A 13,322-nucleotide genomic window follows, 5' to 3' on the forward strand; every position below is an offset into this window, starting at 1 on the left:
GAGGAGTAGGAGTTCCCGTTAGGAAAGACTGGAACATCTAAGTGTAATAATGAGCATGTAAGCTTAGTCCCGGGTCTCGTCCAGCAGCGAGTGGATTGTCCAGCCTCTCAGATTGTCACCTGTCCTCAGCACTGGCCAAAACCAAATGCCTAAGGAAGTGTGTAAGAACAAGGAAATTGTATATCATATTTCGAATAAGTAATCCCTTGGTGTTCAGCCATCCCAGAGATGTGCGCAGTCAGGCATAGTTTCTTTCTGTTTGGTAACTGCAGTGGATTTCTTGTCTGTAAATATGCGTGGTCTTCCTGTGAGCTCTGCAAACTCCAAGCTTCCACATTGTTCGGTAGCAAGGTGTCCCTCACAGCTTAACATGCATGTTACAAAGAGCTGCTTCCTTTTTGTTTGTTTTGAAACCACCTCCTGCTAGTTTGAGATGGAAGGATGTTTTATGGAATCTGACAGCAAAGCTGGTAAAGGATTATTGAGACTGTATTTTTTAAATGTGATTTTGTTTTTAGAAGTTAGATTACTGTGGTAGATAGAACACAGTTAAGTAATCCATGATAGGGTAGCCTTCTCAGTTAAATAACTACTAATCTAAAAGGTCTGTACTTCAAGAGAAATCATGTCTTAGCAACCATGTCAATTATAAGCATGGCCATATTTGGTAACAGCAGAAAAACTCGTTACAGGTTCTAGTTAAAGGAAGCATTTAACCGTGTGTTTTAAGTTGACTGCTATGCTTCAGACTAAGTAGATGCTAGGGTACTTTACTGAGTCTGTGTGTTATTCTCAAGGTACCTCTCTACTTCTAAAACTAATGTTTCTGGAAGATTTTTTTTTTTGGTTTTTAACTATTTGCTGATCAATACCTTATGCTTTTGACTTCGCTATTATTTGATGTGTTTCTGATATCCTTTATTTTGTGTGGAGCACTGATTGGGGTCTCGTTGATATCAGCTTGTTCAGTGATTTTCAGCTTTCCGGTGATAATGGTAAAGAGAAGTAGGAAGAGAAGAGGGAAGATGCATAAGATGCATGAGGAACCGTGCCATTTAAAGAAGATAGGAAGAACATAAATTGTCAGTCTGTTACATATTGACACACAAGATCTCCTTAGAATGGGCTACTAAATACTTAAACAGACAAAGGAGATTGGAAAGACCTTAAGGCTTAAATTATCAAATTTTCTGCCTTCTAAGAGTTTGATGGTACCTTTTGTTTCCTGGTAGAACCAGTGTTTTATAAAAACACCCATGGTTAATGAGTTAGGATGTTACCAGAAGTCACAAAGTCTACTTAAGGTTAGACTGTTTTTAAACTCTTTGAGGAGTAACAGTAAAACACATATAGTGTAGTACAGGTCCCGTGTAGCCTCTACCTGTCATCAAACCCTCAGGCTATGGGATGAAAAGAATGAACAGATTTATCTGTGCTCCAGAGTGGGCATAGCACAGACTTGGAAATGAGGAAGTTGTAACTGCTTGAGCTGCCTTTTGTCCTCGGACACAGTTGCCCTTTTGTAGCATGTTCTGTTAAATAAAAAGAGCTCTTTGCTGTGTTTATAAAACACATTAAGAGCTTCAAATAGAATGCAGTGGAAAAAGGGAAGTATTAAAATTATTGTTTACTCACCAAGTTTTACCAACTGCTAAGGTTACTCCTGCAAAACCAAATGACCAGCCAAACAGAGATGCAAAATCATTACACTGTGAGACTGGTTTTAACTAAATCACCATGAAGTCTTGCTGCCTATGCGAGTTTTTCCTTACTAGATTTCGTTTTGAGAAGATTTCTTAATGGAAACGGGCTCAGCATGTTTTAGTTCACTGAAACGGAATCATATAGAAACACAGAATCGTTTGATTGGAAAAGACCTTTGAGATCATGGAGTTGAGCTGTCTTTAGTGTCAAATCTTCTGTTTGGCAAATTATTATGGTAAATACAATGTATGAGCTTACATTTCATAACAGTGGTATTCTTAATTGAGTCTTAGTAGAGTTCCAGGTTAAAATTCAAGCTCTGTATAGTATAGTAGATATTTGATCATGTGTATCCTAAATTCCCTTTATGCAAAGATAAAGCTTGGGAGAAGACAAATATATATATATATATATACACGCACGCATATATATGTGGACATACTGAGACACTGAAAGATTAGGGCCAGAATGTCATGTGAAGTTCTATTCAGACAGCAGAACTAAAGGCTGGACTTGAAAAACGCTGACCTCTGTTGGTCCTGAGCTATTCCAAATATCTGATTTTTAGAACTGAAGCAGGAACTAGTTGATGCTGAGCTCGCTTGAAAATCTGATATCAGTGGTGGGCTTTTAACCACTGGAAAACAGAGAAGCTGTTTTGAAGATATGTTTCAGTGCAGGAGATAAACCTGGAAGTTCAAGGCTAATTCAGTGTTTCAAACAAAACAAGTCTCTGGGTTTTGATAAGTTATTTTAAGAGGCAGACAATAAAGGGATAGGAAACAGAAAGAATAGAAAGCCACTATAATGATATAGAGAAATAAAAACAACAGGAGAAGGTGTAAGAAAATGCCACAGACAGTACATTGTTGGCAGTGATGGAACCCATCAAAAGAAATGTCAAAAGTAGTTTAAGATGCCAGAAGAGGTAAAAAATGGGAAATATCATTCCCACAATGTGTCCCTGTTGAGCAGAAATCAGAATGTAATTATGAGGACCAATACTTTCAGAAAACAGTACTGCTCATGAAGACATCGTAAAAGGACCCCATGAAACCCCAGTTATGAGATTGATGTGGGCTGGCAATGACCAGCTTTGTTGTATTAGGAAGATTAGCTGTATTTTTTTTGTATGAGGTAGGAAATCAGTTTATGTCTAAATTGGCTGAATACTATTTATAATCAAAATAAATGCAGCCTAAGCAAAAAATTTCAAATATAAACTTCTACAGTCAGTGATTTTATGCATTTTCCAGAAGGTGTATGTGTCTTGTGTATACTCAAAGTTTATGCTTATGCAATAGAAGTATCTTAGTGTAGACTACTAAAGTAATTCTACCTGTTCATTTTCTTTCTTGAAAGAAAATTTCTCTTGTTTGCTGCATTTCAGACGGGTTAAAATTGAGTGTTTTTCTGACTCTTGGGACTAACATTCAACTTTCCTATTATGTCTTATTAAAGGTTCTGTCAAGTTTTAAAATCAATAATGTTAAAATAAAAACAGTGTCTAGAGAGAGACACAATATGCTTTAGTTTTCCAGACTGTTAGGAAGTGAGAAGTGGGAGGGAAGGCAGAGTTCACCACAGGACTGAAGACTACTCTTTAGTCCCCTTTTTTAACTGAAAAGGGGGAAAAGATGTTTGTTTTTTAGAGAACAACCTGTATTTATTTACTCAAAATACTGATTGATTTACTGATATTATTGACAGGCACGGCATGCATTTCAAATCCTTGAACAACAATTTGCAGTAATTCTGTTTTCCTTTGTGGAGATAATTAAGCCACACAACAGCTGGCTGGCAAACATTAGCACTCTACTACCTGGTCCCAGGAGAGCAGAGGCAAAGCAGGAGTGATTTGACCAAGCGACTGCAGTTACTAGATGGCAAAACTGGGGTGAGAATAAAACTTACAAACCCCTTTATGGTAAGGTGATGCATGTTATGACTGAGGAGGATGGATTCATACTGCTCATACTTAAAACAGCTTCTACAGCGTGCTATGCAGATGCAGAAGAGAAAGTAATTTATTCATAGGAATAAAGATACAGCTGTCCTAAACACTCTACAAACACAGAATAAGAGGAATCCTCATCTTAGCACTGCTCAGTCTGTCTAAAATTAGAGACCAAAGGCTCCTTTAGATGTCATTTCAAATGATAAAACAAGGTAAACTGTCCCAACTGAGCAAGATTTAAGCACATCTTGATTTTCTTTTTGAATCAAGACCATATAATAGTTAAAGAGGACATCATTCAATTATAGGTGTAATTTAATGTCATTTCTCAAAGTGTGATGTACATTGCACTATTTCACAGAATCACAGAGTCATTTTGGTTAGAAGTATAAGCTCTCTAAAAGCCCATATGGTTCGTACAGTGTTCTCCTCCTCTATAAATAAGTGATATATGACCTTTGTACTCTAGAAGCCTAGTAAAGACCCTGGCAGGACATCACACAACCTCTTAATATAACTGCCCAGCTATTTGTGGAACTCTGCCTCCGTGTCACTGAGAAACAGAGTTGGAGGTGACAGTTCAGACTTTGCATCCTCCTTCCGGAGGCCATTTCAGTCGTATGGCCAGTTATGTATCTTAATGTGCACTTATAGCTTAAGGAATCATTTGCAGTTGAAAATAGTCCTGGACACAGTGAAGATGGACATAGAGTGCAGGCAAAGGTACAGATCTGTTATTGCTTTAAGGTGCTGAAATTAAATGTAAGTTTACTAGATTTCTCTTTCAAGAAAATGATAAAAATAATAGATGTGATTATGTACAGTTCAGTAAAGATGCAATTTACAATGTTAAAATATTTATGTGAGCTCTCAAATACCGTCCTAAGTAGGTGTTGTATTAAAAATGCATGTTAAAACAAAATACGCATTTCCCTTCCCTACTTAATGTCAGTTACTTCATTTTAATTACTGAAAATATTTTTCAGTTTACTTTCTTTTCTCTGCTTAGATAAATAAACTTAGAAGTTTAATGAATTTAGACTTAAAACATTTGGTTCTTAGACTGATTTCTGCTTTGATAATTAAAACGAAAAATAAAAATGTGTAAAATGCAGGCATACCATTTGCACGTAGCCATACTGTTTTGGGATGTTCATCCATTTTTCACTGTTCCGGAATAATATATTAATATTAGGAGATAATTTGCATCCAGCTCTAGGAGGGCGTTAGTCTTTAAGTCTTTAGTTACAGGGCTCCAGTAAGGTGTTTAATATGGGAATATTAAATGAGGAAACCTGAGCATCCTATTGCACATACCAGTCGGTTAGCTTTTGTGTAAAGCAGTGAGTTTCAGACTTTATAGGTTTGTGACTGCTAAACAAATCCCAGAAGAAGAGTGGTTCCTTAGAACCTCTTAGATCTTTAGAATTCGTTCCTGTGTCCTCCTTGGGCCTTGAGCCTTTGAGAGAAACGGAGGCAAAGGGGATGTGGTTTTCTAGGCTCTTACAAGTAGACCAGCATATGGGTCACCACAGCTAGCTTTTCTGGGTGATGGAAATGGAAACTGGATTTGTGCAACAGATATACTTATTGCAAGGGTATTTTTCTCTTAACTGTGCTGCGGTGGTTTTTGGTGACTGGTCAGCACCGGCTTCTCCAAGGCACGGAGAACCATTCACATGCATAATTTTAGTCATATGCCAAATCTTCTCAGGTAATTTCTGTATTGTGTTACTGATGAAAAGTGCAAAGAGTATTTATTTTGGCAGATGCATTCTGCCTTTTCAGGGCAGGAGTACAATTTAGAAGCAGAGATGAGACTACAAGTTCTGGTTGCATTGCACTACTCCAGCGACACTTGCTGAAAGGTTATCAGTTCCTGTGCATGTGGTAAAGCAGCCACTTAATTCAATATAGAGTTTTGAAAAATGCAGTAATATTTCAGGTGAAAGCAGTGTATACCACTGGCTAATAAAAAGCAAAGGTTGTTATCTATTAGTAAACTGCTTTTTTTCCTGGATTTCAGACAAAATTTGTGTTTAAGTTTATGCCTGCATTACGGGTATGTATTAGTTGGTGCATCCTTTAGTTTATTTATGTCATTTACATCCTTGGAGCAAGAAACGAGTCTGTTAGTTTCTAGTGTCTGCTTTGAGGGTATTTTCATCAACAATCAGACAAAGAATACTGAAATTAAAGACTTCCTCTTAAACTTCGTGGTCCTTCCATTATTTTGCTGTTGAATTAATGAGTACTCAGTGCAATGGTCCAAATGAAAAATTCATTGCTGTTGAAAGGGAAGCCTAAATGTGTTTTATCAATACTTTGTTTTCTTGCTTCCTTGTGATTACACAAACACTGTATTTTGAGGAGAGTGAGAAAAAATTCTAAGAACTGGTTTCCAAACCTCCAAACCAGGACAGAGACCTGGTTTAGTCACCAGGCTTCACACAAATTCACTTCCCTTTACTTTTGTCCTTCCCTGCTGCTGGAGCTAGAAATGGTTTTGCAGCTTTTTAGAGTTCCAGACCTTATGACCTCAGTTATGTGGGTATATTCTGTGAGAATTAATAGCACTGGTGGACTTTGGAATTGATAAATGCTGCTGTTATTTTAGAATTGTATATTGAATGTTACCTGTATGACCCTCTCAGGACAACAGACTGCACTTCCAGGGAAGAAACACATAACATGACATGAAGAAAATGAGAGTGCGTTTAAATAGAATGTTTCCAGGATAGTCTAGGGAGAGATTAAACTGGAATTCAGATGAAGTCTTTTCTAGGTATGTGCACTAGTGAAGAATTAACAAAATGGGATTGAAAAAGGGATGTGCTTAGCTTGCTTTTTATCCCCCTAGCTGGTAGAATTTGTTGTATAATTTCTAGTACAGTATTGTTTGAATCTTGTGCCCTGTTTCGGTTTCCTTTTGGTTTCATTAAAAAAATTATTCCATGGCATCTTTTCTTTTCCCGCGTTGTTGGACAGGGTTTCTTTCAGCAATGCCTAACTGGTTGACTTACGATAGGAGAAGGTGCTGTGAAATACAGCGTATAAATAAACAAAACGAGAAAGGCTTTTCATGTGTTTGTTCCCTGCTAACTTCTTTCTATGATCATCATCTCGGTGATCATTTATAACTGTATGAAAACAGTGTCTATCTGCCTGAATACTGAGCAGATATGCCTGATTTAGTTGTGCATATGAAGAAAGGGAACTATGTAAAATATTTTTCATTCCTCTTGTTAATGCTTGATTGAAATCCATTGAGCATTGTTATTCTTTTGCTAGGAATGCACAGACAAAAGAGCAGACTGTCACCAAAGACAGTTCCTTAATTCATATTTCAGAGGATAAAAGTGAAGAACATATTACCTTTTTTCATGGATATGGATATGTGTAGATAAATGTACATCGGTTATAATGGATAGTGATGCTCTGGATAGAGTGAGGCAGAAAAATCCCCAGTGATGTTGCAATACACAGATTGTGGTTACAGTTAGAGAAAAACTGTTTAATCTGTGAAATTAGCACTTGCTGTTTGTAGGCATACAAAATATAGTAAGAGCGCTGGCACTGCCATTTCTCAAGGAGGCAGGAAGTTCTGGTAGTTAATGCGCTGTAGGGCTTACATAGAGGAGATAAACAGAAAATAGATGGCTTTGAGAGTTTGGAGCAAAGGCAACACATTTTATGTGCAAAGGATCAGGCTTGTATTGGATTCTCAGTACTAGCAGCATAAAACTTTAATTTCCCTATAGAAGCAGAGCAGTTTGAAGTGATAGGTTTGATGGTGAAAGCTGAGTATTGGTTTTCTTTTTGATTTATTATTTATAATTTAGGTACTTGGTATTTATTTTATTTTATTCTACATTATATTTTTTAAATATTATTTATTACTTTAAATAATAGGGCCGCTTTTGCAGTATAGATTTACACAAATACATACATATCCATTGTAAAAAAAAAAATCTGTGAAGAAAAGAAAATAGATTAGATTTTGATCTATTCAATTTGACATTGTATGTGTAAGAAAACATTCTATTCTTGGAAACCTAATTTGTACTGATGATCATAAAAATAATTTTGGGGAGGGAAAGAATGTATTTAAAGCAGTTTCTGGAAAATGTCATTAGCAAGACTAAATAATACTCCTCCCTTAAAAATAAAATCACAGTAAAGCACCCTGCAGAGAGTTTTGCTCTTTGTAGCCAAACCGTAGCTGTTTATAGGTAACTGTCAGAGTCCAGGAGAGGAATATACTAATCTGTCTCTGCATGGGGGCAAGCCTGGTTAGGCACATGCAAAACTTGGAATGATTTTTTAATCCATATGTGCATTTTCTGTGCAGCACTTTGAGGGATAACAAATGTTCAGTACCTGTGGTAGCAAGTGCTTAATGGAAACTGTATCATGAATTATACCTTAGAAGGCAGCTTTTGGTTTCCTTCCTTTGGCTAGAAGGACATAACCAGGCTGATTGTGAATGGGTTTAATATATTTTAAGATGTATCAGAACATTTTTTTCCTGGTGTTTTGGTAAAAAATTAGCAGCTATTAAGAGTATTTCAGTAATACTAAGTTATGTCTTTGGAAATGCAGAAATATGAGAGAAGTTGTATTTTGTTGCTCTAGTGTTATTTAAACCTTTTTCTTCAAGATAGCAAGCCCCATCAAAACTTCTTTTTGATGACCTATACCTTGGTGAAGGTAAAAGAATCTGTGAACAATACAGCAACTACTGCTGGCTGACAGTACATTAAAAAGCTGGTGCTTCCTTGCCAAAATGGTAGGCACATCACTACTTAGAATTAGTAAGTTGTGAACTTCTAAAAGCAGTAAAACATAAATCGGGTTCTTTCATGGCTGTGCTTGCCTTCTTAATTAAAAGATATTTTGGCAATGACATTTACAGGCATTTTCACTGTTGGATACACTGCTGCTCGTGCCAGCAGTAGATCTTTGCACAGCTCTCACAGAGGAAGAATGAGGAAATGTATTTCTGCATAAAGTTCTGAAGAGGTATAAAGTGAGAGTTTAGCCATTGAAAAATGAAGGTATCATGCTCTGAATATAACTTAATCTGTACACAAGATGGTTAGAATTTTTCAGTGTAGATTTTGGCATCAGTTGTTCCTTAAAGCAAAATTTGTGGAGGTTTTTTTCCTAACAAGTTTACAAACCTGATGATGACAGAAAAGATCATAATTATAATGTGTCCTCCTTAACAAGAGTGGTCCCAGTTTCCTGAAGCTAAATCTGTGTTATCAACATTGTTCTAACATGAGAAGATGGAGCATTTTTGCTTTTGATACTGGGATACTTGGAGGAATTACGTAGTAAACACTATTCTCTCCATGACGGGATTTTGAAGTTCAGTGATGTAGTGTTAAATGCACTGAACGGCTCTGGTACGACCTTTAACAGTCCTGAAGGACAGCTCGGGATTGTTTGTATATAACAAAGTGTAGTGTAAAAGATAGATGAATATTTTTCCATGAGTTAGTTTTTTGCAATCAGTGGTTCTTTGGTTCACTGACTCTTGTTGGATCTTATGGCAACTGAGAAAACAGTCAATGTTGAAAAATAGAAGTTATAAGATAAATAATTGTTGCAGAGATCATCAGAATACCATATTCTTTCAATCTGTATCTACAGTCTGATGTTGCCGTGCAGTGATGGAGATTCATTTTTTTTTCCATTCGCAACTCTCATGGACTCTTTCTTAATTTCGATAATAATGGAGATCAGATTATTAATGCATAAAATCAAGGCCATGAACCATAATTAGATTGATTCTTGGTGTTACTGTGTTGCTTGCTTGTGAGATTCAGCTACAAAAAGCTAAAGGTTTTTGCTTTTATTTAAGTATTCCAATCAGTATGAAAGTGCATGAGCCATGCTGTTCATGAATACAGAAGTGGCATTCTTTTGCAAGGGAGGGTTTTTTAAATGGTTGCAGTGAAAATCTGAAACTCAGAAATAGAAAATTTTCCAGTTTGTTTAAGCAGTGGTCATGTTTCGAACAGCATGCCACTGAGAACAGGCCTAGCAAGAAGAAATTAAGTGAGCTTCAGACTTACTCTTGGACATCAGCTGAGCTGTAAGTGTTATGGGTAAGAAGCTTTTGTAGATGAGACCTTATTTTAAAATTGCCTTCACTTAGATCCGCCTTGTATGGAATCATTTGGTATTGGTGTCTGCTGTGTTAGGGTATTGTCTCTGAGACCTCAGTGGGATTTTCAGATATGTCAGTAATGAAGTTTGGCAGTGCTTGTGTTCCTTGAGGCATGGAGAATAAAAGTAATTCTGAAACAAAATTCTTTTCTTTATTTCAGGTTCACTAATAACATACAAACCAGAGTCTGCTTACCATTGTCTATTCCGAATATAATGTCAATGCAAACAAGGAAGACTTAGTAGTAGGACTTCAACTATTTGAAGTAAGTCACCTTTTGGTAAGTCACCTAACGTGCCTTAAGAAGTTGATAAAGTCATCTTTCACTTGAACAGAGATTTTTTTTTTCTGCTTCATTGTAGTTAAAATATGTTTTTTAAAACATTGCTAAAAACACTGTAGGCTGTCCACATTTTGGAAAGCGTTTATTCTTTCAAATCAAAAGCAGCACATTCCTGCAAAGTATACTTAGTTAGAACATTGTGCCACAGCCTAAACTTCTGGAAAGCTTTGCAGCCCCTCAGTATTTCATTCCAGTCTCGGTGAAGTACAACACAGTTCTCTTCCTATCTGTGCAGCTTCCACATTCTTTCAGAGTTAATTATTCACATTTCAGTTTTGACATCTTTCTTGGTAAGCCTGCATTCCCTCAGCATGTCAGAAAGAATACTCTCATATCGAAACACTATTAAATAACATCTGCTTGTGGAGTTTCTCATTGCCTTCCTAAATATGTATAGATTACAGAAGAATTTAACTAAGTCCCAAAACACACACCTAATCCTTGTGTATTCAGTATCTAAATATATTATACAGGCTTTTAATCTCTTTCCTGAACTCTTGAAAGTTTGGGGTTTTTTTGAATGTGGTAACCATATGGCTTTAAAACTATTAGTTCTTAAATTTACTGATTTAAGAAATAAGACTTAATCTTATTCTAGTATGTACAATTCACTTATACTTCAAGGACTGCTTATCTGTGCTAATATAACTAACAATATTGCTTGACTTTATTAAAACCTAATAGTGTGTTTAAATGGTGTTGAGAGGTCACACAGTTTCCCTTCACATTGGTAGCAGTCAGTTCTGATCTGTACTTTTATATACTTACATTAAAGTACATTACAGCATATACAACTGATATTGCAGGTAATTAAAAGAAAAATCGATGTAGCTCTGTTGTTTCACTGGAAAGTGTAGTACAGGTGTATACCTTACTCGGGTCAGGCTGCATCTGAGCACATAGATATCACCTAAAGGTAAATTGCGTATACAGCTCCAAGACAATTTCTGAAGAGAAGATAATCTTATATTGTCATGGATTCCTGTCCCATTTTAATTAATGTCCCAAATTTGAGAATCCTAAATGAAATAAGAGATAGTTTCTCACTACAATGTCTAGGCATGAGACAGAGCGCACCCTTTCTGAAGCAAAATAACACTATGTAAGAATAATTTGGATAAATTCTTCCTCATTTTTCCACTCTGTAGAACTCTTCTATCTACACCACCCCCACCCCTTTTTTTAGGGTTTCTTATAATCTGCTGTTTTGGTAACCGCTGCGCTTTCTTGGTGTTGTTTATCACAGTTGGGCACAAATAGTGAGTAGGGACTGGAGACTTAATCATTATCTCTTACTGTTGACATCTTTGTAAGTAAGGAACGGATTATGTCTAGTCCTTTGGACTGGTGTGTGCATATGCTGTTCCCTGCCTGTACGTGCTTTATCTGTTTAATTAGAACCATAGAAGACACCTTGTGCACAAATAATGCTTCTTGGCACTAGGGTTGGGGAAACATACCTGACATCTGCCATAATCTGGGATATAGCAAGAAGAACAGAGGCTAGCTAAGAGGGAGGGATTCCCAAAATCTTGGTACATTTCTCATGGTTTGCACATGAGAAAAAAACATCTGAAGAATGCATCCAAACATATTTCTCTTCTGCAAATGCAGAGTCTGGGACAGAATTGGAAACAGCTGTAACCCCTGCCTTAGTGAGGTACAATGCAGCTCTATTTATACAAGGATCTGTCCCAGCAAAAAAAAAAAATTGAGCGACTCCTCATTTAAAGTATTATTATTTTATTATCATGCTATTCTTCTGACACCCGCACATGAACATTACGTTACCAGCACATCAAAAAAAGGCCATGGTTGCTTAAATAAATAACATTGGTATTTTGCAGATGAGCAATTAAGTTATGAAAGAAGCCTCTTTTCATATAGCTGCTGGCTTTGATCCTTCTTTGCATTATTTAACACCTGAGACTTCGAAGTGAATTCCTGTTGTCAGATATGGAATGTAGCTTTACTGTGGTAAGATCTTGTGTGACCTCCTTGAGCAAGGACAGACAGACTGCGGGTTGATTGGTGTAGGTGCTGCACTTCCCTATGGTCAAATCGCCTTGGTGGTCTTCATAGCCTCTCTGTTCACTCTCTCCTTTCCTGTCCTGCACCATTTCTTCACTGGATTCCTCTGGTTCATGGCGCAGAAGTCTGTGGTTTCAGCTGAGTATGTGCCCTATGCAGTAGCCGATTTCTGTCTCAGTTTGCTTTCCCAAGACTCTCAGGGCATTTGCTGCCTTCCCCGCACCTCCTCAGTCTTATCTCCAAGTCAGAACAGCACAAAATATTTGGCTTGACATAGGTCCCATTACATAAATGACCACAGACAGGAGAGTGGGAAGCCTCTAAGGTTGTCAGAGCCAATCAACAAATGATAACGTCCCTTTATATTGCAGCTCATCAGAAGACGTTCCAGGAGGGAAAAAGTTACAAAAGAATTCCTTTGAAATTCAGAATTACATTCATTTTTAAAAACAACAGTTCATGTTTATTGTAAAGTTCTGACTACAGACTTAACAAGGAAGGAAGCAGAACACTTGAGTTCTGTATGTAAGGCAGCTACTTTCTCTGTGCCTTTTTCCCCCTCTGTTTAGTTCTCAGTACCCTAGAGAAACAGGTTTCTCCCTTAGCAGGGACTGTGACCTTCAAAATAGCCAGCTCCAAAATAAACACAGAAAAAAACCACTTTGGTTGTTTCAAGTATGTGGTAAATAACAAAACTGCATCCATGCTAAAGATGAAATTCAAAATCTTTGGAGCTGCAAATGAGGCTTTTGTTTCTCTGAGAGTTAGCATTCATTTTTTTGTGTTCACGCTACATGTCTGCCTCTCTCTCCAAAATGTTTTATTAAAACTTAGGATGGCATTTGTAAGTAATCCATCACTGCTTCCACCACTCTTGCAAAACTTTTAGAGAGGACCCTTTCACTTTGGATGAGGGCCAGAAAGGGCACCAAACACCTCAGGAAGTGGTGATCGCAGGCTGTTTTCATGGCATTCTTCTGATGGGCTCTTTTAGTGCTGGTAAACATCACAGCTGCCTGGGGCCAGCTGGAAGAGTTGACTATTTATTGAACAGAAAGCTTTTTCTGTCACTTTTGCTTCTAGTTTTAAGACTCCGTTCTCTGATTCAG

At 37.1% G+C, this 13,322-nt stretch overlaps 1 long non-coding RNA gene across 1 annotated transcript in view; it reads left to right on the forward strand.

Moving 5' to 3' along the window:
* The window catches only part of LOC128853907 (uncharacterized), a 126,777-nt gene that overhangs the window by 73,489 nt on the left and 39,966 nt on the right, over positions 1–13,322 (forward strand). Inside the window, exon 7 of the long non-coding RNA XR_008452727.1 lies at positions 10,000–10,104. This is a non-coding gene — a long non-coding RNA (uncharacterized LOC128853907). The remainder of the gene's footprint in view (positions 1–9,999; positions 10,105–13,322) is intronic.

This window comes from Cuculus canorus, chromosome 1 (genome assembly GCF_017976375.1).
Source record: "Cuculus canorus isolate bCucCan1 chromosome 1, bCucCan1.pri, whole genome shotgun sequence".
NCBI classification, from domain to species: domain Eukaryota; kingdom Metazoa; phylum Chordata; class Aves; order Cuculiformes; family Cuculidae; genus Cuculus; species Cuculus canorus.